This window comes from Lissotriton helveticus, chromosome 1_2 (genome assembly GCF_964261635.1).
Source record: "Lissotriton helveticus chromosome 1_2, aLisHel1.1, whole genome shotgun sequence".
NCBI lineage: Eukaryota > Metazoa > Chordata > Amphibia > Caudata > Salamandridae > Lissotriton > Lissotriton helveticus.
The window spans coordinates 383,769,804-383,794,100 of record NC_136058.1 but is presented as its reverse complement, the minus strand read 5'-3'; the positions used below and the strand labels follow the sequence as shown (position 1 = coordinate 383,794,100).

Sequence of the window (24,297 nt, the reverse complement as noted above, 5' to 3'; positions counted from 1 at the left end):
TCGCGGGCACTAGGCCTACCCACACAAGTGAGGTACCCTTTTCTTGGAAGACTTTGGGGAGCATGTGGTGGGTGGAATTTGAGGATCCACGCAGATTCCAGAACTTTCTACCAAAGAAATGTGAGGAAAATGTTTGTTTTTTCACATTTTAAGGTTTGCAAGGGATTCTGGATAACAGAACCTGGTGAGAGCCAGCCAAGTCACCCCATCCTGGATTCCCCTGGGTGTCTAAGTTTCAAAAATAGATAGCTTTGCTAGATTTCCCGAGGTGCCGGCAGAGATAGGGTTCAAAATCTACAGCTAGGCACTTTGCAAAAAAAAAGGCCCGTTTTCACTGTGAAAATGTGGTGTGCCCATGTTGCGTTTTGGGCCGCTTCCTGTCGCAGGCACTAGGCCTACCCACACAAGTGAGGTACCATTTTTCTTGGAAGACTTTGGGGAGCACGTGGTGGGTGGAATTTTGTGGATCCACTCAGATTCCAGAACTTTCCACCACAAAAATATCAGGAAAATACGTTTTTTGAACACATTTTCAGGTTTGCAAGGGATTCTGGGTAACAGAACCTGGTGAGAGCCAGTCAAGTCACCCCATTCTGGATTCACCTGGGTGTCTATTTTTTAAAACATTTCAAGGTTTGCTAGGTTTCCCTAGGTGCCGGCAGAGCTAGGGTTAAAAAAATACCACTAGGCACTTTGCAAAAAAAGGGCCAGTTTTCACTGTGAAAATGTGATGTGTCCACGTTGCGTTTTGGGCCGCTTCCTGTCGCGGGCACTAGGCCTACCCACACAAGTGAGGTACCTTTTTCTTGGAAGACTTTGGGGAGCATGTGGTGGGTGGAATTTTGAGGATCCACGCAGATTCCATAACTTTCCACTACAGAAATGTCTGGAAAATATATATTTTTTACAAAGTTTTAGGTTTGAAAGAGATTCCGGGTAACAGAACCTGGTGAGAGCCAGTCAAGTCACCGCATCCTGAATTCCCTTGGGTGTCTAGTTTTCAAAAATGTAAAGGTTTGCTGGGTTTCCCTAGGTGCCGGCAGAGCTAGGGTTAAAAATCTACAGCTAGCCACTTTGTAAAAAAAAGGGTCAGTTTTCACTGTGAAAATGTGGTTTGTCTACATTGCGTTTTGGGCCGTTTCCTGACGCGGGCACTAGACCTACACACACAAGTGAGGTACCATTTTTCTTAGAAAACTTTGGGAAACGCTGGGTGGTTGAAGTTTGTGAATCCACACAGATTCCAGAACTTTCCACCACAGAAATGTGAGGAAAATGTTTGTTTTTTCACCTTTTAAGGTTTGCAAGGGATTCTGGATAACAGAACCTAGTGAGAGGCAGTCAAGTCACCCCATCTTGGATTTCCCTGGGTGTCTAGGATTCAGAAATATATCGGTTTGGTAGATTATCCTAGGTACCGGCAGAGCTAGGGTTCAAAATCTACAGCTAGGCATTTTGCCAAAAAAAGGTCAGTTTTCATTGTGCAAATGTGGTGTGTCCACAGTGCATTTTGGGTTGTTTCCTGTGGCGGTCACTAGGCCTACCCACACAAGTGAGGTACCATTTTTTTCAGAAGACTTTGGGAACGCGGGGTGGGTGTAATTTTGTGGATCCATGCAGATTCCAGAACTTTCTACCACAGAAATGTGAGGAAAATGTTTGTTTTTTCACATTTTAAGGTTTGCAAGGGATTCTGGATAACAGAACTTGGTGAGAGCCAGTCAAGTCATCCCATCCTGGTTTCCCCTGGGTGTCTAAGTTTCAAAAATAGATAGCTTTGCTAGATTTCCCTAGGTGCCGGCAGAGATAGGGTTCAAAATCTACAGCTAGGCCCTTTGCAAAAAAAGGGCCCGTTTTCACTGTGAAAATGTGGTGTGCCCATGTTGCGTTTTGGGCCGCTTCCTGTCGCAGGCACTAAGCCTACCCACACAAGTAAGGTACCATTTTCTTGGAAGACTTTGGGGAGCATGTGGTAGGTGGAATTTTGAGGATCCACGCAGATTCCAGAACTTTCTACCACAGAAATGTGAGGAAAATGTTTGTTTTTTCACATTTTAAGGTTTGCAAGGGATTCTGGATAACAGAACCTGGTGAGAGCCAGTCAAGTCACCCCATCCTGGATTCCCCTGGGTGTCTAAGTTTCAAAAATAGATAGCTTTGCTAGATTTCCCTAGGTGCCGGCAGAGATAGGGTTCAAAATCTACAGCTAGGCCCTTTGCAAAAAAAGGGCCCGTTTTCACTGTGAAAATGTGGTGTGCCCATGTTGCGTTTTGGGCCGCTTCCTGTCGCAGGCACTAGGCCTACCCACACAAGTGAGGTACCATTTTTCTTGGAAGACTTTGGGGAGCACGTGGTGGGTGGAATTTTGTGGATCCACTCAGATTCCAGAACTTTCCACCACAAAAATGTCAGGAAAATACGTTTTTTGAACAAATTTTCAGGTTTGCAAGGGATTCTGGGTAACAGAACCTGGTGAGAGCCAGTCATGTCACCCCATTCTGGATTCACCTGGGTGTCTACTTTTTTAAAACATTTCAAGGTTTGCTAGGTTTCCCTAGGTGCCGGCAGAGCTAGGGTTCAAAATCTACAACTAGTCACTTTGCAAAAAAGGGCCAGTTTTCACTGTGAAAATGTGGTGTGTCCACGTTGCGTTTTGGGCCGCTTCCTGTCGCGGGCACTAGGCCTACCCACACAAGTGAGGTACCATTTTTCTCAAAAGACTTTGGGGAACGCGGGGTGGGTAGAATTTTGTGGATCCACTCAGATTCCAGTACTTTCCACCACAAAAATGTCAGGAAAATACGTTTTTTGTAAAAATTTTCAGGTTTGCAAGGGATTCTGGGTAACAGAACCTGGTGAGAGCCAGTCAAGTCACCCCATTCTGGATTCACCTGGCTGTCTATTTTTTAAAACATTTCAATGTTTGCTAGGTTTCCCTAGGTGCCGGCAGAGCTAGGGTTCAAAATCTACCACTAGGCACTTTGCAAAAAAAGGGCCAGTTTTCACTTTGAAAATGTGGTGTGTCCACGTTGCGTTTTGGGCCGCTTCCTGTCACGGGCACTAGGCCTACTGACACAAGTGAGGTACCTTTTTCTTGGAAGACTTTGGGGAGCATGTGGTGGGTGGAATTTTGAGGATCCACGCAGATTCCAGAACTTTCTACCACAGAAATGTGAGGAAAATGTTTTTTTTTTTACATTTTAAGGTTTGCAAGGGATTCTGGATAACAGAACCTGGTGAGAGCCAGTCAAGTCACCCCATCCTGGATTCTGCTGGGTGTCTAAGTTTCAAAAATAGATAGCTTTGCTAGTTTTCCCTAGGTGCCGGCAGAGATAGGGTTCAAAATCTACAGCTAGGCACTTTGCAAAAAAAGGGCCCGTTTTCACTGTGAAAATGTGGTGTGCCCATGTTGCATTTTGGGCCGCTTCCTGACGCAGGCACTAGGCCTACCCACACAAGTGAGGTACCATTTTTCTTGGATGACTTTGGGGAGCACGTGGTGGGTGGAATTTTGTGGATCCACTCAGATTCCAGAACTTTCCACCACAAAAATGTCAGGAAAATACGTTTTTTGAACAAATTTTCAGGTTTGCAAGGGATTCTGGGTAACAGAACCTGGTGAGAGCCAGTCAAGTCACCCCATTCTGGATTCACCTGGGTGTCTACTTTTTCAAAACATTTCAAGGTTTGCTAGGTTTCCCTAGGTGCCGGCAGAGCTAGGGTTCAAAATCTACCACTAGGCACTTTGCAAAAAAAGGGCCCGTTTTCACTGTGAAAATGTGGTGTGCCCATGTTGCGTTTTGGGCCGCTTCCTGACGCAGGCACTAGGCCTACCCACACAAGTGAGTACCTTTTTCTTGGAAGACTTTGGGGAGCATGTGGTGGGTGGAATTTTGAGGATCCACGCAGATTCCATAACTTTCCACTACAGAAATGTCTGGAAAATATGTATTTTTTACAAAGTTTTAGGTTTGAAAGAGATTCTGGGTAACAGAACCTGGTGAGAGCCAGTCAAGTCACCGCATCCTGAATTCCCTTGGGTGTCTAGTTTTCAAAAATGTAAAGGTTTGCTGGGTTTCCCTAGGTGCTGGCAGAGCTAGGGTTAAAAATCTACAGCTAGCCACTTTGTAAAAAAAAGGGTCAGTTTTCACTGTGAAAATGTGGTTTGTCTACATTGCGTTTTGGGCCGTTTCCTGACGCGGGCACTAGACCTACACACACAAGTGAGGTACCATTTTTCTTAGAAAACTTTGGGAAACGCTGGGTGGTTGAAGTTTGTGAATCCACACAGATTCCAGAACTTTCCACCACAGAAATGTGAGGAAAATGTTAGTTTTTTCACATTTTAAGGTCTGCAAGGGATTCTGGGTAACAGAACCTGGTAAGAGCCAGTCAAGTCACCCCTTCTTGGATTCCCCTGGGTGTCTAGGATTCAGAAATGTAAAGGTTTGTTAGGTTTCCCTGGGTGCCGGCAGAGCTAGGGTTAAAAATCTACAGCTAGGCACTTTGCAAAAAAAAGGGTCAGTTTTCACTGTGAAAATGTGGTGTGTCTGTGTTGCGTTTTGATCCACTCCCTGTTACGGGCACTAGGCCTACCCACACAAGTGAGGTACCATTTTTCTCAAAAGACTTTGGGGAACGCGGGGTGGGTAGAATTTTGTGGATCCACGCAGATTTCAGAGCTTTCCACCACAGAAATGTTAGCAAAATGTGTTTTTTTTAACACATTTTTAGGTTTGCAAGGGATACTGGGTAAGAGAACCTGGTGGCAGCCAAGCCAGTCACCCCATTCTGGATTTCCCTGCATGTCTAGTTTTCAAAAATGTAAAGGTTTGCTAGGTTTCCCTAGGTGCCCGCAGAGCTTGGGTTCAAAATCTACAGCTAGCCACTTAGCAAAAAAAGGGTCAGTTTTCAATGTGAAAATGTGGTGTGTCCACATTGCGTTTTGGGCCGTTTCCTGTCGCGGGCACTAGACCTACACACACAAGTGAGGTACCATTTTTCTTTGAAGACTTTGGGGAACGCTGGGTGGTTGAAGTTTGTGAATCCACACAGATTCCAGAACTTTCCACCACAGAAATGTGAGGAAAATGTTTGTTTTTTCACCTTTTAAGGTTTGCAAGGGATTCTGGATAACAGAACCTGGTGAGAGGCAGTCAAGTCACCCCATCTTGGATTTCCCTGGGTGTGTAGGATTCAGAAATATATCAGTTTGGTAGATTATCCTAGGTACCGGCAGAGCTAGGGTTCAAAATCTACAGCTAGGCATTCTGCCAAAAAAAGGTCAGTTTTCATTGTGCAAATGTGGTGTGTCCACAGTGCATTTTGGGTTGTTTCCTGTGGCGGTCACTAGGCCTACCCACACAAGTGAGGTACCATTTTTTTCAGAAGACTTTGGGAACGCGGGGTGGGTGTAATTTTGTGGATCCATGCAGATTCCAGAACTTTTTACCACAGAAATATGAGGAAAATGTTTGTTTTTTCACATTTTAAGGTTTGCAAGGGATTCTGGATAACAGAAACTGGTGAGAGCCAGTCAAGTCACCCCATCCTGGATTTCCCTGGGTGTCTAAGTTTCAAAAATAGATAGCTTTGCTAGATTTCCCTAGCTATCGGCAGAGATAGGGTTCAAAATCTACAGCTAGGCACTTTGCAAAAAAAGGGCCTGTTTTCACTGTGAAAATGTGGTGTACCCACGTTGCGTTTTGGGCCGCTTCCTGTCGCGGGCACTAGGCCTACCCACACAAGTGAGGTACCATTTTTCTTGGAAGACTTTGGGGAGCACGTGGTGGTTGGAATTTTGTGGATCCACTCAGATTCCAGAACTTTCCACCACAAAAATGTCAGGAAAATACGTGTTTTTGTACAAATTTTCAGGTTTGCAAGGGATTCTGGGTAACAGAACCTGGTGAGAGCCAGTCAAGTCACCCCATTCTGGATTCACCTGGGTGTCTATTTTTTAAAACATTTAAATGTTTGCTAGGTTTCCCTAGGTGCGGTCAGAGCTAGGGTTCAAAATCTACCACTAGGCACTTTGCAAAAAAAGGGCCAGTTTTCACTTTGAAAATGTGGTGTGTCCACGTTGCGTTTTGGGCCGCTTCCTGTCGCGGGCACTAGGCCTACCCACACAAGTGAGGTACCCTTTTCTTGGAAGACTTTGGGGAGCATGTGGTGGGTGGAATTTGAGGATCCACGCAGATTCCAGAACTTTCTACCACAGAAATGTGAGGAAAATGTTTGTTTTTTCACATTTTAAGGTTTGCAAGGGATTCTGGATAACAGAACCTGGTGAGAGCCAGCCAAGTCACCCCATCCTGGATTCCCCTGGGTGTCTAAGTTTCAAAAATAGATAGCTTTGCTAGATTTCCCGAGGTGCCGGCAGAGATAGGGTTCAAAATCTACAGCTAGGCACTTTGCAAAAAAAAAGGCCGGTTTTCACTGTGAAAATGTGGTGTGCCCATGTTGCGTTTTGGGCCGCTTCCTGTCGCAGGCACTAGGCCTACCCACACAAGTGAGGTACCATTTTTCTTGGAAGACTTTGGGGAGCACGTGGTGGGTGGAATTTTGTGGATCCACTCAGATTCCAGAACTTTCCACCACAAAAATATCAGGAAAATAAGTTTTTTGAACACATTTTCAGGTTTGCAAGGGATTCTGGGTAACAGAACCTGGTGAGAGCCAGTCAAGTCACCCCATTCTGGATTCACCTGGGTGTCTATTTTTTAAAACATTTTAAGGTTTGCTAGGTTTCCCTAGGTGCCGGCAGAGCTCGGGTTCAAAATCTACCACTAGGCACTTTGCAAAAAAAGGGCCAGTTTTCACTGTGAAAATGTGATGTGTCCACGTTGCGTTTTGGGCCGCTTCCTGTCGCGGGCACTAGGCCTACCCACACAAGTGAGGTACCTTTTTCTTGGAAGACTTTGGGGAGCATGTGGTGGGTGGAATTTTGAGGATCCACGCAGATTCCATAACTTTCCACTACAGAAATGTCTGGAAAATATATATTTTTTACAAAGTTTTAGGTTTGAAAGAGATTCTGGGTAACAGAACCTGGTGAGAGCCAGTCAAGTCACCGCATCCTGAATTCCCTTGGGTGTCTAGTTTTCAAAAATGTAAAGGTTTGCTGGGTTTCCCTAGGTGCCGGCAGAGCTAGGGTTAAAAATCTAGAGCTAGCCACTTAGCAAAAAAAGGGTCAGTTTTCAATGTGAAAATGTGGTGTGTCCACATTGCGTTTTGGGCCGTTTCCTGTCGCGGGCACTAGACCTACACACACAAGTGAGGTACCATTTTTCTTTGAAGACTTTGGGGAACGCTGGGTGGGTAGAATTTTGTGGATCCACGCAGATTTCAGAGCTTTCCACCACAGAAATGTTAGCAAAATGTGGTTTTTTTTACACATTTTTAGGTTTGCAAGGGATACTGGGTAAGAGAACCTGGTGGCAGCCAAGCCAGTCACCCCATTCTGGATTTCCCTGCATGTGTAGTTTTCAAAAATGTAAAGGTTTGCTAGGTTTCCCTAGGTGCCCGCAGAGCTTGGGTTCAAAATCTACAGCTAGCCACTTAGCAAAAAAAGGGTCAGTTTTCAATGTGAAAATGTGGTGTGTCCACATTGCGTTTTGGGCCGTTTCCTGTCGCGGGCACTAGACCTACACACACAAGTGAGGTACCATTTTTCTTTGAAGACTTTGGGGAACGCTGGGTGGTTGAAGTTTGTGGATCCACGCAGATTACAGAACTTTCCACCACAGAAATGTGAGGAAAATGTTTGTTTTTTCACCTTTTAAGGTTTGCAAGGGATTCTGGATAACAGAACCTGGTGAGAGCCAGTCAAGTCACCCCATCTTGGATTTCCCTGGGTGTCTAGGATTCAGAAATATATCGGTTTCGTAGATTATCCTAGGTACCGGCAGAGCTAGGGTTCAAAATCTACAGCTAGGCATTTTGCCAAAAAAAGGTCAGTTTTCATTGTGCAAATGTGGTGTGTCCACAGTGCATTTTGGGTTGTTTCCTGTGGCGGTCACTAGGCCTACCCACACAAGTGAGGTACCATTTTTTTCAGAAGACTTTGGGAACGCTGGGTGGGTCTAATTTTGTGGATCCATGCAGATTCCAGAACTTTCTACCACAGAAATGTGAGGAAAATGTTAGTTTTTTCACATTTTAAGGTTTGCAAGGGATTCTGGATAACAGAACTTGGTGAGAGCCAGTCAAGTCATCCCATCCTGGTTTCCCCTGGGTGTCTAAGTTTCAAAAATAGATAGCTTTGCTAGATTTCCCTAGGGGCCGGCAGAGATAGGGTTCAAAATCTACAGCTAGGCCCTTTGCAAAAAAAGGGCCCGTTTTCACTGTGAAAATGTGGTGTGCCCATGTTGCGTTTTGGGCCGCTTCCTGTCGCAGGCACTAAGCCTACCCACACAAGTAAGGTACCATTTTCTTGGAAGACTTTGGGGAGCATGTGGTGGGTGGAATTTTGAGGATCCACGCAGATTCCAGAACTTTCTACCACAGAAATGTGAGGAAAATGTTTGTTTTTTCACATTTTAAGGTTTGCAAGGGATTCTGGATAACAGAACCTGGTGAGAGCCAGTCAAGTCACCCCATCTTGGATTTCCCTGGGTGTCTAGGATTCAGAAATATATCGGTTTGGTAGATTATCCTAGGTACCGGCAGAGCTAGGGTTCAAAATCTACAGCTAGGCATTTTGCCAAAAAAAGGTCAGTTTTCATTGTGCAAATGTGGTGTGTCCACAGTGCATTTTGGGTTGTTTCCTGTGGCGGTCACTAGGCCTACCCACACAAGTGAGGTACCATTTTTTTCAGAAGACTTTGGGAACGCGGGGTGGGTGTAATTTTGTGGATCCATGCAGATTCCAGAACTTTCTACCACAGAAATGTGAGGAAAATGTTAGTTTTTTCACATTTTAAGGTTTGCAAGGGATTCTGGATAACAGAACTTGGTGAGAGTCAGTCAAGTCATCCCATCCTGGTTATCCCTGGGTGTCTAAGTTTCAAAAATAGATAGCTTTGCTAGATTTCCCTAGGTGCCGGCAGAGATAGGGTTCAAGATCTACAGCTAAAGGGCCAGTTTTCACTGTGAAAATGTGGTGTGCCCATGTTGCGTTTTGGGCCGCTTCCTGTCGCAGGCACTAAGCCTACCCACACAAGTGAGGTACCATTTTTCTTGGAAGACTTTGGGGAGCACGTGGTGGTGTCGTGTTTTGGCAGCTCCTGAGTTAGCGTTTAGCACAGCTACACGGTCTTTTCTGTTAACTTGACCAAAACGAACGGGGGCCATTTTGAATCCCTCTGACTTCCGTTTCCTATGAACACGCTGCCTCGTGGTCAGTGTGCCCTTTCGTCCTTTCTCGATACCCATGGTCACTATTCTGCTCGGCAACAGGCTATTTTTAGTACTGGTCAAGCGCACATGCGCACTATGCATCAACTGGTCACTCTTTAGGAATGTTCACACTAACTGACCAGTGCCGTTGAACTCCTCCCACGTGCTGGCTGTGTTCCAAAAATGACCTTATATGTACCTAAAATGTGTAACTTGTAACCGCCTATCTTTTTATTGCTATTAAACTATATAAAAGAGGTCGCGCACCGATGTTCGGTGTGCTACTTCTTACATTGCCGAAGGGTGCTGTAGGAATGTACCACCACCCCATGGGGTCTTAATAAACTTGTCTTTTACCTTTTCCAGTGTCCGTGCCAACTTCTATACTAAGGCGTTCGAGAGTTTAGCAGAGTATGTAGGCCTGATTTGAACCCGACACCACAATTGGCGACCACGAAGGGACTCATCGGTGACTCGGATGCCCGAAGGAGAGGTCGTGACGAAGGTCAGGAAACTCGCCATGGACGCGTACGCTGCCACTGAGTGACCCGAGTCTTGGCACCCACGGTGTGTTTTCCCTTCCTTCCGATCTGACCTCCCAGGTGGCGCCGGTCCTCGACTGAGATTCTGATCTTGGATTGTCGTGATGTGCCGTTTTGGCTGATTTGACCACAGAACTTGGCAGTTGGACTTTGGACGGTTGAAAATATTTGGTAAGCTTTTGAGCGGTGAGGTAGTCTACTGACACTTACTGTGGCTTTTTGAAACTTTGAATTTGAATTTGAATTTGTTAGCTAACGTTTTGAATCTTTGAATTTGAATTTGAATATGTGAAGTGCACCTCACATAGGCAGGCATGTAGGGATATTTCTCTGATTTATTTGATTTGAACGGTACACCGCGTTAGGTGACATTTTTGTAGTATCACATTTTCGTGGTACTTTTTGGAACATGCCTGTTTTTAGCACACTCCGTAGGATGTGCTGTTCTGAAAATGGTACCAATTATCGATTAAGTGAAAAGCAGCCGGCTCCCCCAGAGGGGACTCCAAATCGTGAAATGTATGTCAAATTCGGTATTCCACCTATAATGTATAGTACATTATGGCATAAGTATACTAAGACTGATCGTGAATTACAGTGGCCGCTATATGGGTCGTTTGACCTTCGAAAGGTACAGTATGTAGAGCAGTGTTTGTTTCAGCGAAGGTCTAGACAAGATATGTTTGATTGTGTGCGTATGTGGGAGAAAGAGGTGCGTGAACGAGCAAAGCGTGAGGAAGCCTTGGCGGAGAAAGTGCAGCGGAAGGCTGCACATGACAAAGCTTTACAGCTACAGGAGAAGGAATTACAGGAAAAGAAAGTGAGGGAGAGACGAGAACGCAATTTACAGGTTAATGGTCAATTCCCTATCAGGCGTCCTTTTTATCCAGTCCTTACTAATGAAACAGATGATTTTTCATTACTAGATCGTTGTCCGCCTCCGTACGTCGTACCTACGGCTCCGAACGAGGACTCGGACGAGGATAGTGATCGAACACAGCGTACCAGGTTACATGCGGAACGAGCTGCGGAATTACGTTCATTTGCACGAAAACTAAATATTAATACTGTTACTGTTTCTGACGTTACTGAACAAATGGAACAGTGGCCTGATAAGGAACGACTGTATTTTTTAGATCATTTTGGAGATGAAGTTGTTGAGCGGTATAGAAAATATTCTCTCGAGTTAGAACCAAAGGAGATATCCAAGGATCGTGAGAATTTTCGTAAAGGTCTTTTTGTTCTTTCAGATGCGGACGACTTCTTCAAGCGTTTGATTGAACTGCGTAATGAGGCGACACGACTACGGGAGTTGGAAAAGTCGAAGAATTTGTCTACGTCCGGAGCGACGGGGATATCCAAAGAATGCCCTATCTTTGAAACAGATAAGATCGCTGCGATTAATGTTAGACCTATGCGAGAAGCTGCGCCTTTATATGTCCCTCATAAAGGGGATGGCACAGATGATGATAAAAGATCCAAAGACGCGAAAGGGTATTTTGTATATAATTGGGTTTATACGCCTTGGAATAGAGCAGATGTCATGGCGCTTAAGAATGCTTTACCTGATCCCCGTAAAAACCCTGCGGCTTTTTATGAAAATGTTGAAAGTGCAATTTCTTCATGTATCATGACGTTAGTTGATATTGATCTATTTTTCGGGTTGATATTGCCCCCTGATATGTGGAGAGCGATTCGTAGGTTTGATGACCTCACGACTCTCGGGGCCACTTGGAAAGATCTTGTTCAGGCTGATTTAGATAGAGAACCAGCATGTAAGCCGTGGCAATTAATATTAGACCTTCCAGGGGCCATACTAACAAAACTCCCTTCTAAAGACTCTTGCTCCCGCTAAAAAGATTGATTGGACTATATTAGCCTCTTGTAAGCAGAAAGCGGATGAATCAGTTTCCGATTTTTTCTCTCGCTTCGAGGAAGCGTTCCATGATTACAGTGGTCAATTATTGACAGAAGATACTGGCAGGCATTTATTCGTTGATAAGTATGTGGCTAATCTCCTACCGGAGATTGCGAAACGATTGAAAGCGAGTGAAAGTTCATGGACCACAGCAACCCCTGCTTCTTTATTGACTATGGCTCAATATTATGAAAGACAGGAATTAGAGGCAAAAGAAAGTAGTGAAAAGAAAGCAAAGGATTTGAAGACGAAGGTAATGTTAGCCCAGGTTCAGGCTACGAGAGGAAATAACAGAGGAGGGCGAGGATCATACAGTAATGCTCCTCCCCCTCGTTCTGACATTTCTGTGAATCAATGTGCATACTGCAAACAGTTTGGGCATTGGATTGCAGACTGTCCGGTGTTTCGAGAGCAGCGTAATTTGAGGGGACGAGGAAGTGGAAGGTCTAGGAATTATTATGGAGGGTCAAGAGGAGGTTATGGCACGAATGATCGAGGAGGCTATGGTACGAATGATCGTGGAGGATATGGAGCAAGGGGTCGTGGTCAGTCTGATTATAATACGTTTGATAACCGCAATCAATATCAGATAAATGAGGGTGGTCCTGCTGAACCACGGGATGAGCATTATGCATAGGATTGCGTAGGATGGGGTGTGGAATCGGTTGAGGTACCAGTTGATCAAAGGGGTCCATACATAGAAGCACATGTTCTGGGTTCCACTGATCAATTTCTGGTCGATACAGGAGCTACTCGTAGCGCTTTGTCCAAATACTTGGTTCCAAGGGCTCCCCTGTCTGGCGAGGTAATTACAGCAATAGGGTTCGATGGAACACCTACTTCTAGCCCATTGTCTCAACCAGTTGCATTTCATGTTGAAAAATTTGCTGCCCCATGTCCCTTTTTGTTGTCTCCAAATACACCAGATAATATTATTGGACTCGATATGTTAAAACACTTTCGAGCTACTATTCGCTGTGCCCCAGAAGGAGTGCGAGTTGTGTTGAATGAGAATTACCCAGACTTTGTGCGAGTGTGTTTTCTCCATGAATCTGAAGTATTGGCCTCCTTACCAAACACGTTGTGGGCCACTTCAGACACGGATGTGGGGCAGATGTTAATCCCTCCAGTACGTATTACTGTAAAGGAGGGAGTATCTCTACCACGTGTCCCACAATATAAGATTTCCAGAGAAGGAGAACTTGCTTTGATGCACATTGTGAACGATTTGATTTTGGCAGGAGTAGTTGAGGAAGTCCCCTACAATGTTTGCAATAGCCCAATTTTACCGATTCTTAAAAGAGATACAGATGCTAAGGTTTACCGTTTCATTATTGATTTGAGGGAAATAAACAAGATAGTAGTGCCTCAGTACCCGGTGGTGTCTGACATCACCACGTTGCTTACGTTGGTTCCATCGACGGCAACTACTTTTACAGTTATCGATTTGAAGAATGCCTTCTTTTCGATCCCTGTACATCCTGACAGTCGATATCTATTCGGCTTTACATTAAATAATAAATCGTACAGATTCTGTCGAATTCCTCAAGGCTATACTGAAAGTCCTAGCATTTATAGTCAGGCATTAAAAAGACAGCTTGATTCCTTTGACTTACAAGAGGGAGTGGTTCTCATTCAATATGTAGACGATATCTTACTTGCTGCAGACACGCCAGAACAATGTGAGAAGAGTACCTTTTCTTTGCTTTCCTTCCTGGCCAAACATAATCATAAAGTTTCGAAGAAAAAGCTACAATATTGTAGACCAAAGGTGACCTACCTCGGTCATCTTTTGTCTAAGGAGGGCCGTGCATTGACACCAGATCGAATTCAAGCAATCCTAGATACTCCAGTCCCTCGCACTCAGATGGATGTTCGCGCCTTTATAGGTTTGACGTCTTTTTGTAGGCAATGGATATTGGGTTTTTCACATATCGTTAAACCATTGTTGGCATTGTTGTCTAAAGATACACCGATTCCCATTGAATGGACGGATGAATGTCAGAATGCTTTTGAGCAATTGAGACAAGCTCTTTGTTCTGCACCAGTGTTGGGTACACCTGATTACACGAAGATCTTTACATTATATGTACACGAGAAGGATGGGTGCGCATTGTCAATGTTAGTGCAGACACACGGAGACAAACAGAGGCCTTGTGCATACTTCTCGGCGGTACTCGACCCTGTGGCTCGAGGATTGCCTGGATGTTTTCGAGCAGTTGCAGCAACAGCAGTTGCGATACGACAAAGTGAGGGAATAGTTTTGTCACACAAATTGTTGGTGCTAGTTCCCCATGCGGTAGATGCGTTACTGAATCAAACAAAAACGCAGCATCTAACCAGTGCCCGTTTGACAGGATATGAGCTAACATTGTTGGCGCCGCACATCACACTAAAGCGATGTGCGACACTAAATCCTGCTACTTTACTGCCGGATCCTGTTGCTGAGACCCAGAAGGAAGAACAACATGATTGTGTTTTTCTGACTGAGGAACAGACAAAGGGTCGTATCGATTTACAGGATACGCCATTTCCAGATGTAGATGGGGAACTGTGGGTTGATGGATCGTGTGTGAGGTTACCAGATGGTACGACTTCCGCAGCTTATGCGATCACGACACTTAAGACCGTGGTAGAAGCAGCACGAATACCCCAGAAATCGGCTCAAGCAGCTGAATTGATAGCCTTAACGAAAGCATGTGAGTTAAGTGCTGAGCTATGTGTGAACATTTACACGGATAGTCGTTACGCTTTTGGAGTAGTGCATGATTTTGGCCTACTTTGGAAGGAACGAGGATTCCTGACTTCACACGGAGTACACATCATGCATGGAGAGTTGGTACGCGATCTCCTGAATGCACTGTTATGCCCAAAGAAAGTTGCAATAGTCAAGTGTAGTGCACACAAAAAGGTGACGGACAAAATAGGGCAAGGCAATGCTTTCGCAGACCGCATTGCGAGAGAGACCGCTATGCTGCAAAATAATTTCCCCATGTATGTGGTGAAGTCACAAGCTGAGCGGTGGCATGATGCTAGAGAAGAAATACTAGATATACAGAAGTCAGCATCTGAGGCAGAACGTATGAAATGGGCCACTGAAGGAGTATTGGATGATGAGGGTTGCTGGCGTAGTAAAGATATGGAGAGATGGAAACTACCCATGGCCTATTTACAAACAATGGTGCAAATGACACACGGCCTGGCACACATTGGAGCTCTCGCAATTACTAAATTGCTTACACGAGTTTGGGAAAATGCTGACATTGCTAGCACGGCTAAGAGAGTAGTGCAGACCTGTCTGATATGTTTGCAGCACAATCCTGGACAAGGGACTCATACTCCTAAAGGAGGGTTTGTTCCACCTACTGCACCATTCGAAGTACTACAAATGGATTACATCCAGCTGGAACGCTGTAATAATCTCAAGTATGTCCTAGTAGTGGTGTGTGCCTTCAGCAAATGGATTGAGACTTACCCTACGAAAGACAATACAGCATTGACAACAGCTAAGGTGTTACTCAAGGAGTACTTCCCGCGCTACGGTGTTTGTAAACTTATGTGGAGTGATAATGGCCCTCATTTCATTGGAAAAGTAGTGGAATACGTCCTGAAAGGATTGGGAATCAAGCAACGATTCCATGCTGTCTTTCATCCGCAATCAGCAGGGTTAGTAGAACGATACAATGCAACTCTGAAGCTGAAGCTAGCAAAGATAGTGGCATCTACATCTCTGAAATGGCCGGACGCTTTGCCTCTGGCATTACTGTCCATTCGGTCAGTGCCACATTCTCGATCTGGCCTCACACCCTACGAAGTGGTGTTTGGAAGGCCTATGAATATTTGGGGAGTTCCAAAACCTCGTTTGATACATGATATGCCTTGTATAATGATGAACGATTATCTGGCACGATTAACAAATGATTTGCTTTCTATCCATCAACAGGTTCGAGAGGCGCTCCCTGATAACTCCACTGGTGAGGCTCACGATCTCCGCCCTGGGGACCACGTGATGGTCAAAGTATTTGAACGATCCAGCAGTTTGGAACCGAGATGGCATGGCCCTGAGCAAGTGCTGCTGGCTACGCGAACTGCTGTGAGAGTCACTAACAAGAAGCGGTGGATACATTCAACGCACTGCCGACGTGTCTCTCCGGATCTGGTGAGCCCTGTGGTGCTATCCGACTACAGAAAGATTTTGGATACAGAAAAGAGCCCAGCTGTCACGCCTGATGAATTGGAGGGAGCCTTCCCGGACCACGTTGTTTCTGATAAAGTGAAGTACAATCTACGCCCCAGGAAATAAGATTCCTTTTGTGTTTTTGAAACTGGTTGGTAACCGCTCTGAGGTTTGTGAAACGGAAGCCGGGAATATCAAGGGGGGGGGATCAGTTCTGCCCAGTGTAGCGACACCCGTCTTGAATCCCGGAGAACAAATCAACGGCAGCCTCGGTTCAGAACCATCGTTTTTACTTTTCCCGCTTAGTGTTGTTTTCTTGAAGAGTATTGTTTTGTGAACTATGGCATCTCCTTCGACACGAAGAGGGAGAATTCTTGGTGTTGTTTTGTTTGTCTTGACCGTAGTGGTGATCGCAGTATTAGCTTGGACTATAGAACTGTTGTTTCCTGCACGAGAACATTTGCTGCCCACCACTCCAAGTCCATCTGAACATTTTCATTTCACTCTGCCTTTTCACGAAGAAAGACATAGGCAGACTTATTTGAATAACAGCTTTATTAAGATTTTGCATCATACTCATAACATGACCAACACGTCCAATTGTTGGGTATGTGGAATGTTGCCCGGACATCAGAAGAAGGGAGGAACACCACTCATTCCTCTCCCGTTTTCTCATAATGGTTCTTGTCATGCTTGGTACACTCTTCTTTTTACTCTGCGATGGCCAACGAAAGGTGGACTACTTTTTCGGTTGAATAAAATATGTTATAACGACAAAGACGGCTATCCACACGCTGAAGGAACTAAGTTTGAATGGGAAGAGTACCGTCCGGACAATGTTTCTACACCTCGTGTATATACGAATCAAAGACTTATAAATGTGACGAGCTCGCATATGATAACAGTCATTGATACAAAAGCAGATTTGTGTATTAGAAATAAAGGTACAATCCCTGTAGGCCGCAGTGAATGTAATATTACACTTACCTTTGATACACCAATTGGAATTGCATTTGTAGCTTCACATAACACGTATTTCATTTGTGGAAATAAGGGATACCATCGTCTACCATTGGGATGGTTGGGAACGTGTTATATAGCTTTTGTATTACCACCTGTATTTATTGCTCCTCCCATGTACCACAATGATTACGTTCTGTACCATGATTTCATACTAAACAGGGTCAAACGAACAGTAGATCTTGATGAAATAGACCAGACTGATACCACTTTACAACAATATGTAGATTTCAATTTGGGGTTATTCTCATTCGTAGGAGCTGCACTGAATAGCAGGAAGATAAGGCGGCTTACGCGTGTGGTGGAAGCAGTCGCTAACGAAACTGCCTCCGCTTTAGGGAATATTACTGAGGAATTACAAATTACCAGAATTGTGGCGCTCCAGAATCGAATGGTTCTAGATGTGATACTAGCTGATAGAGGTGGAGCATGCCGCGTCATCGGAAGTAGTTGTTGCGTGTACGTACCAGATAACTCACCTTCTGTATATGATTCGATTACAAAATTACATAAGATAGCTGCTGAGATCCACCCAGAAAATGGAACATGGACCTTTTCTGGTTGGTTCTGGACCCTGCTTAGTACTTGGGGTTGGAAATTATTAACGATTCTCTGTGTTTTTATTGGAGTACTATTTTTCCTTTGTCTATGTATTCAATGTGGCCCTACATTATGTTCTGTATGTATCACAGCCTGTATTCCGTCCAAACGAGCTATTGATAAGCAAGAGAAACTGATCAATGATGAAGTATTGAAAATAATGGCTATTAACATTGAGGATGAACATTCTGACTACGTCCACTATGAGGTAGCTTTTGCTAAACGCTAAAAGGGCCGTCTGTCGTGTTTTGGCAGCTCCTGAGTTAGCGTTTAGCACAGCTACACGGTCTTTTCTGTTAACTTGACCAAAACGAACGGGGGCCATTTTGAATCCCTCTGACTTCCGTTTCCTATGAACACGCTGCCTCGTGGTCAGTGTGCCCTTTCGTCCTTTCTCGATACCCATGGTCACTATTCTGCTCGGCAACAGGCTATTTTTAGTACTGGTCAAGCGCACATGCGCACTATGCATCAACTGGTCACTCTTTAGGAATGTTCACACTAACTGACCAGTGCCGTTGAACTCCTCCCACGTGCTGGCTGTGTTCCAAAAATGACCTTATATGTACCTAAAATGTGTAACTTGTAACCGCCTATCTTTTTATTGCTATTAAACTATATAAAAGAGGTCGCGCACCGATGTTCGGTGTGCTACTTCTTACATTGCCGAAGGGTGCTGTAGGAATGTACCACCACCCCATGGGGTCTTAATAAACTTGTCTTTTACCTTTTCCAGTGTCCGTGCCAACTTCTATACTAAGGCGTTCGAGAGTTTAGCAGAGTATGTAGGCCTGATTTGAACCCGACACCACAGTGGGTGGAATTTTGTGGTTCCACTCAGATTCCAGAACTTTCCACCACAAAAATGTCAGGAAAATACGTTTTTTGTACAAATTTTCAGGTTTGCAGGGGATTCTGGGTAACAGAACCTGGTGAGAGCCAGTCAAGTCACCCCATTCTGGTATTTCCCTGCATGTCTAGTTTTCAAAAATGTAAAGGTTTGCTAGGTTTCCCTAGGTGCCCGCAGAGCTTGGGTTCAAAATCTACAGCTAGCCACTTAGCAAAAAAAGGGTCAGTTTTCAATGTGAAAATGTGGTGTGTCCACATTGCGTTTTGGGCCGTTTCCTGTCGCGGGCACTAGACCTACACACACAAGTGAGGTACCATTTTTCTTTGAAGACTTTGGGGAACGCTGGGTGGTTGAAGTTTGTGGATCCACGCAGATTACAGAACTTTCCACCACAGAAATGTGAGGAAAATGTTTGTTTTTTCACCTTTTAAGGTTTGCAAGGGATTCTGGATAACAGAACCTGGTGAGAGCCAGTCAAGTCACCCCATCTTGGATTTCCCTGGGTGTCTAGGATTCAGAAATATATTGGTTTGGTAGATTATCCTAGGTACCGGCAGAGCTAGGGTTCAAAATCTACAGCTAGGCATTCTGCCAAAAAAAGGTCAGTTTTCATTGTGCAAATGTGGTGTGTCCACAGTGCATTTTGGGTTGTTTCCTGTGGCGGTCACTAGGCCTACCCACACAAGTGAGGTACCATTTTTTTCAGAAGACTTTGGGAACGCGGGGTGGGTGTAATTTTGTGGATCCATGCAGATTCCAGAACTTTCTACCACAGAAATGTGAGGAAATTGTTTGTTTTTTCACATTTTAAGGTTTGCAAGGGATTCTGGATAACAGAAACTGGTGAGAGCAAGTCAAGTCACCCCATCCTGGATTCCCCTGGGTGTCTAAGTTTCAAAAATAGATAGCTTTGCTAGATTTCCCTTGGTGCCGGCAGAGATAGGGTTCAAAATCTACAGCTAGGCACTTTGCAAAAAAAGGGCCCATTTTCACTGTGAAAATGTGGTGTGCCCACGTTGCGTTTTGGGCCGCTTCCTGTCGCGGGCACTAGGCCTACCCACACAAGTGAGGTACCATTTTTCTTGGAAGACTTTGGGGAGCAAGTGGTGGGTGGAATTTTGTGGATCCACTCAGATTCCAGAACTTTCCACCACAAAAATGTCAGGAAAATACGTTTTTTGTACAAATTTTCAGGTTTGCAAGGGATTCTGGGTAACAGAACCTGGTGAGAGCCAGTAAAGTCACCCCATTCTGGATTCACCTGGGTGTCTATTTTTTAAAACATTTCAAGGTTTGCTAGGTTTCCCTAGGTGCCGGCAGAGCTAGGGTTCAAAATCTACCACTAGGCACTTTGCAAAAAAAGGGCCAGTTTTCACTTTGAAAATGTGGTGTGTCCACGTTGCGTTTTGGGCCGCTTCCTGTCGCGGGCACTAGGCCTACCCACACAAGTGAGGTACCTTTTTCTTGGAAGACTTTGGGTAGCATGTGGTGGGTGGAATTTTGAGGATCCACGCCAATTCCAGAACTTTCTACCACAGAAATGTGAGGAAAATGTTTGTTTTTTTCACATTTTAAGGTTTGCAAGGGATTCTGGATAACAGAACCTGGTGAGAGCCAGTCAAGTCACCCCATCCTGGATTCCCCTGGGTGTCTAAGTTTCAAAAATAGATAGCTTTGCTAGATTTCCCTAGGTGCCGGCAGAGATAGGGTTCAAAATCTACCACTAGGCACTTTGCAAAAAAAGGGCCAGTTTTCACTTTGAAAATGTGGTGTGTCCACGTTGCGTTTTTGGCCGCTTCCTGTCGCGGGCACTAGGCCTAACCACACAAGTGAGGTACCTTTTTCTTGGAAGACTTTGGGTAGCATGTGGTGGGTGGAATTTTGAGGATCCACGCCGATTCCAGAACTTTCTACCACAGAAATGTGAGGAAAATGTTTGTTTTTTCACATTTTAAGGTTTGCAAGGGATTCTGGATAACAGAACCTGGTGAGAGCCAGTCAAGTCACCCCATCCTGGATTCCCCTGGGTGTCTAAGTTTCAAAAATAGATAGCTTTGCTAGATTTCCCTAGGTGCCGGCAGAGATAGGGTTCAAAATCTACAGCTAGGCACTTTGCAAAAAAAGGGCCCGTTTTCACTGTGAAAATGTGGTGTGCCCATGTTGCGTTTTGGGCCGCTTCCTGTCGCAGGCACTAGGCCTACCCACACAAGTGAGGTACTATTTTTCTTGGAAAACTTTGGGGAGCACGTGGTGGGTGGAATTTTGTGGATCCACTCAGATTCCAGAACTTTCCACCACAAAAATGTCAGGAAAATACGTTTTTTGAACCAATTTTCAGGTTTGCAAGGGATTCTGGGTAACAGAACCTGGTGAGAGCCAGTCAAGTCACCCCATTCTGGATTCACCTGGGTGTCTATTTTTTAAAACATTTCAAGGTTTGCTAGGTTTCCCTAGGTGCCGGCAGAGCTAGGGTTCACAATCTACCACTAGGCACTTTGCAAAAAAAGGGCCAGTTTTCACTGTGAAAACGTGGTGTGTCCAAGTTGCGTTTTGGGCCGCTTCCTGTCGCGGGCACTAGGCCTACCCACACAAGTGAGGTACCTTTTTCTTGGAAGACTTTGGGGAGCATTGTGGTGGGTGGAATTTTGAGGATCCACGCAGATTCCATACCTTTCCACTACAGAAATGTCTGGAAAATATATTTTTTTTACAAAGTTTTAGGTTTGAAAGAGATTCTGAGTAACAGAACCTGGTGAGAGCCAGTCATGTCACCGCATCCTGAATTCCCTTGGGTGTCTAGTTTTCAAAAATGTAAAGGTTTGCTGGGTTTCCCTAGGTGCTGGCAGAGCTAGGGTTAAAAATCTACAGCTAGCCACTTTGTAAAAAAAAGGGTCAGTTTTCACTGTGAAAATGTGGTTTGTCTACATTGCGTTTTGGGCCGTTTCCTGTCGCGGGCACTAGACCTACACACACAAGTGAGGTACCCTTTTTCTTAGAAAACTTTGGGAAACGCTGGGTGGATGAAGTTTGTGAATCCACACAGATTCCAGAACTTTCCACCACAGAAATGTGAGGAATATGTTTGTTTTTTCACATTTTAAGGTCTGCAAGGGATTCTGGATAACAGAACCTGGTAAGAGCCAGTCAAGTCACCCCTTCTTGGATTCCCCTGGGTGTCTAGGATTCAGAAATATATAGGTTTGGTAGATTATCCAAGGTACCGACAGAGCTAGGGTTCAAAATCTACAGCTAGGCATTTTGCAAAAAACAGGTCCGTTTTCACTGTGAAAATGTGGTGTGCCCACGTTACGTTTTGGGCCGCTTCCTGTCGCGGGCACAAGGCCTACCCACACAAGTGAGGTACAATTTTTCTTGGAAGACTTTGAGGAATACGGGGTGGGTGGAATTTTGAGGATCCACACAGATTCCATAACTTTCCACCATTGAAATGTCTGGAAAATATGTTTTTTTACAGAGTTTTGGGTTTGAAAGAGATTCTGGGTAACAGAACCTGGTGAGAGCCAGTCAGGTCACTGCATCCTGGATTCCCCTGGGTGTGTAGTTTTCAGAAATGTAAAGGTTTGCTAGGTTTCCCTGGGTGCCGACAGAGCTAGGGTTAAAAATCTACAGCTAGGCACTTTGCAAAAAAAAGGGTCAGTTTTCACTGTGAAAATGTGGTGTGCCAGTGTTGCGTTTTGATCCACTCCCTGTTACGGGCACTAGGCCTACCCACACAAGTGAGGTACCATTTTTCTCAAAAGACTTTGGGGAACGCGGGGTGGGTAGAATTTTGTGGATCCACGCAGATTTCAGAGCTTTCCACCACAGAAATGTTAGCAAAATGTGTTTTTTTTTGTTTACACATTTTTAGGTTTGCAAGGGATACTGGGTAAGAGAACCTGGTGGCAGCCAAGCCAGTCACCCCATTCTGGATTTCCCTGCATGTCTAGTTTTCAAAAATGTAAAGGTTTGCTAGGTTTCCCTAGGTGCCCGCAGAGCTTGGGTTCAAAATCTACAGCTAGCCACTTAGCAAAAAAAGGGTCAGTTTTCAATGTGAAAATGTGGTGTGTCCACATTGCGTTTTCGGCCGTTTCCTGTAGCGGGCACTAGGCCTACCCACACAAGTGAGGTACCTTTTTCTTGGAAGACTTTGGGGAGCATGTGGTGGGTGGAATTTTGAGGATCCACGCAGATTCCATAACTTTCCACTACAGAAATGTCTGGAAAATATATATCTTTTACAAAGTTTTAGGTTTGAAAGAGATTCTGGGTAACAGAACCTGGTGAGAGCCAGTCAAGTCACCACATCCTGAATTCCCTTGGGTGTCTAGTTTTCAAAAATGTAAAGGTTTGCTGGGTTTCCCTAGGTGCCGGCAGAGCTAGGGTTAAAAATCTACAGCTAGCCACTTTGTAAAAAAAAGGGTCAGTTTTCACTGTGAAAATGTGGTTTGTCTACATTGCGTTTTGGGCCGTTTCCTGTCGCGGGCACTAGACCTACACACACAAGTGAGGTACCATTTTTCTTAGAAAACTTTGGGAAACGCTGGGTGGTTGAAGTTTGTGAATCCACACAGATTCCAGAACTTTCCACCACAGAAATGTGAGGAAAATGTTTGTTTTTTCACATTTTAAGGTCTGCAAGGGATTCTGGGTAACAGAACCTGGTAAGAGCCAGTCAAGTCCCCCCTTCTTGGATTCCCCTGGGTGTCTAGGATTCAGAAATATATAGGTTTGGTAGGTTATCCAAGGGACCGGCAGAGCTAGGGTTCAAATGCAAAAAACAGGTCCGTTTTCACTGTGAAAATGTGGTGTGCCCACGTTGCGTTTTGGGCCGCTTCCTGTCGCGGGCACTAGACCTACCCACAGAAGTGCAGAACAATTTTTCTTGGAAGACTTTGAGGAATGTGGGGTGGGTGGAATTTTGAGGATCCACACAGATTCCATAACTTTCCACCATTGAAATGTCTGGAAAATATGTTTTTTTACAGACTTTTTGGTTTGAAAGGGAATCTGGGTAACAGAACCTGGTGAGAGCCAGTCAAGTCACTGCATCCTGGATTCCCCTGGGTGTGTAGTTTTCAGAAATGTAAAGGTTTGCTAGGTTTCCCGGGGTGCCGGCAGAGCTAGGGTTAAAAATCTACAGCTAGGCACTTTGCAAAAAAAAGGGTCAGTTTTCACTGTGAAAATGTGGTGTGTCTGTGTTGCGTTTTGATCCACTCCCTGTTACGGGCACTAGGCCTACCCACACAAGTGAGGTACCATTTTTCTCAAAAGACTTTGGGGAACGCGGGGTGGGTAGAATTTTGTGGATCCACGCACATTTCAGAGCTTTCCACCACAGAAATGTTAGCAAAATGTGTTTTTTTTACACATTTTTAGGTTTGCAAGGGATGCTGGGTAAGAGAACCTGGTGGCAGCCAAGCCAGTCACCCCATTCTGGATTTCCCTGCATGTCTAGTTTTCAAAAATGTAAAGGTTTGCTAGGTTTCCCTAGGTGCCCGCAGAGCTTGGGTTCAAAATCTACAGCTAGCCACTTAGCAAAAAAAGGGTCAGTTTTCAATTTGAAAATGTGGTGTGTCCACATTGCGTTTTGGGCCGTTTCCTGTCGCGGGCACTAGACCTACACACACAAGTGAGGTACCATTTTTCTCTGAAGACTTTGGGGAACGCTGGGTGGTTGAAGTTTGTGAATCCACACAGATTCCAGAACTTTCCACCACAGAAATGTGAGGAAAATGTTTGTTTTTTCACCTTTTAAGGTTTGAAAGGGATTCTGGATAACAGAACCTGGTGAGAGCCAGTCAAGTCACCCCATCTTGGATTTCCCTGGGTGTCTAGGATTCAGAAATAT

General features: G+C 44.8%; 1 long non-coding RNA gene across 1 annotated transcript in view; it reads left to right on the top strand.

Moving 5' to 3' along the window:
* Positions 1-18,148, top strand: part of LOC144807943 (uncharacterized) — a 143,690-nt gene extending 125,542 nt beyond the window's left edge. The window contains exon 3 of the long non-coding RNA XR_013606531.1: positions 15,743-18,148. This is a non-coding gene — a long non-coding RNA (uncharacterized LOC144807943). The remainder of the gene's footprint in view (positions 1-15,742) is intronic.
* Positions 18,149-24,297: the final 6,149 nt, after the last annotated feature.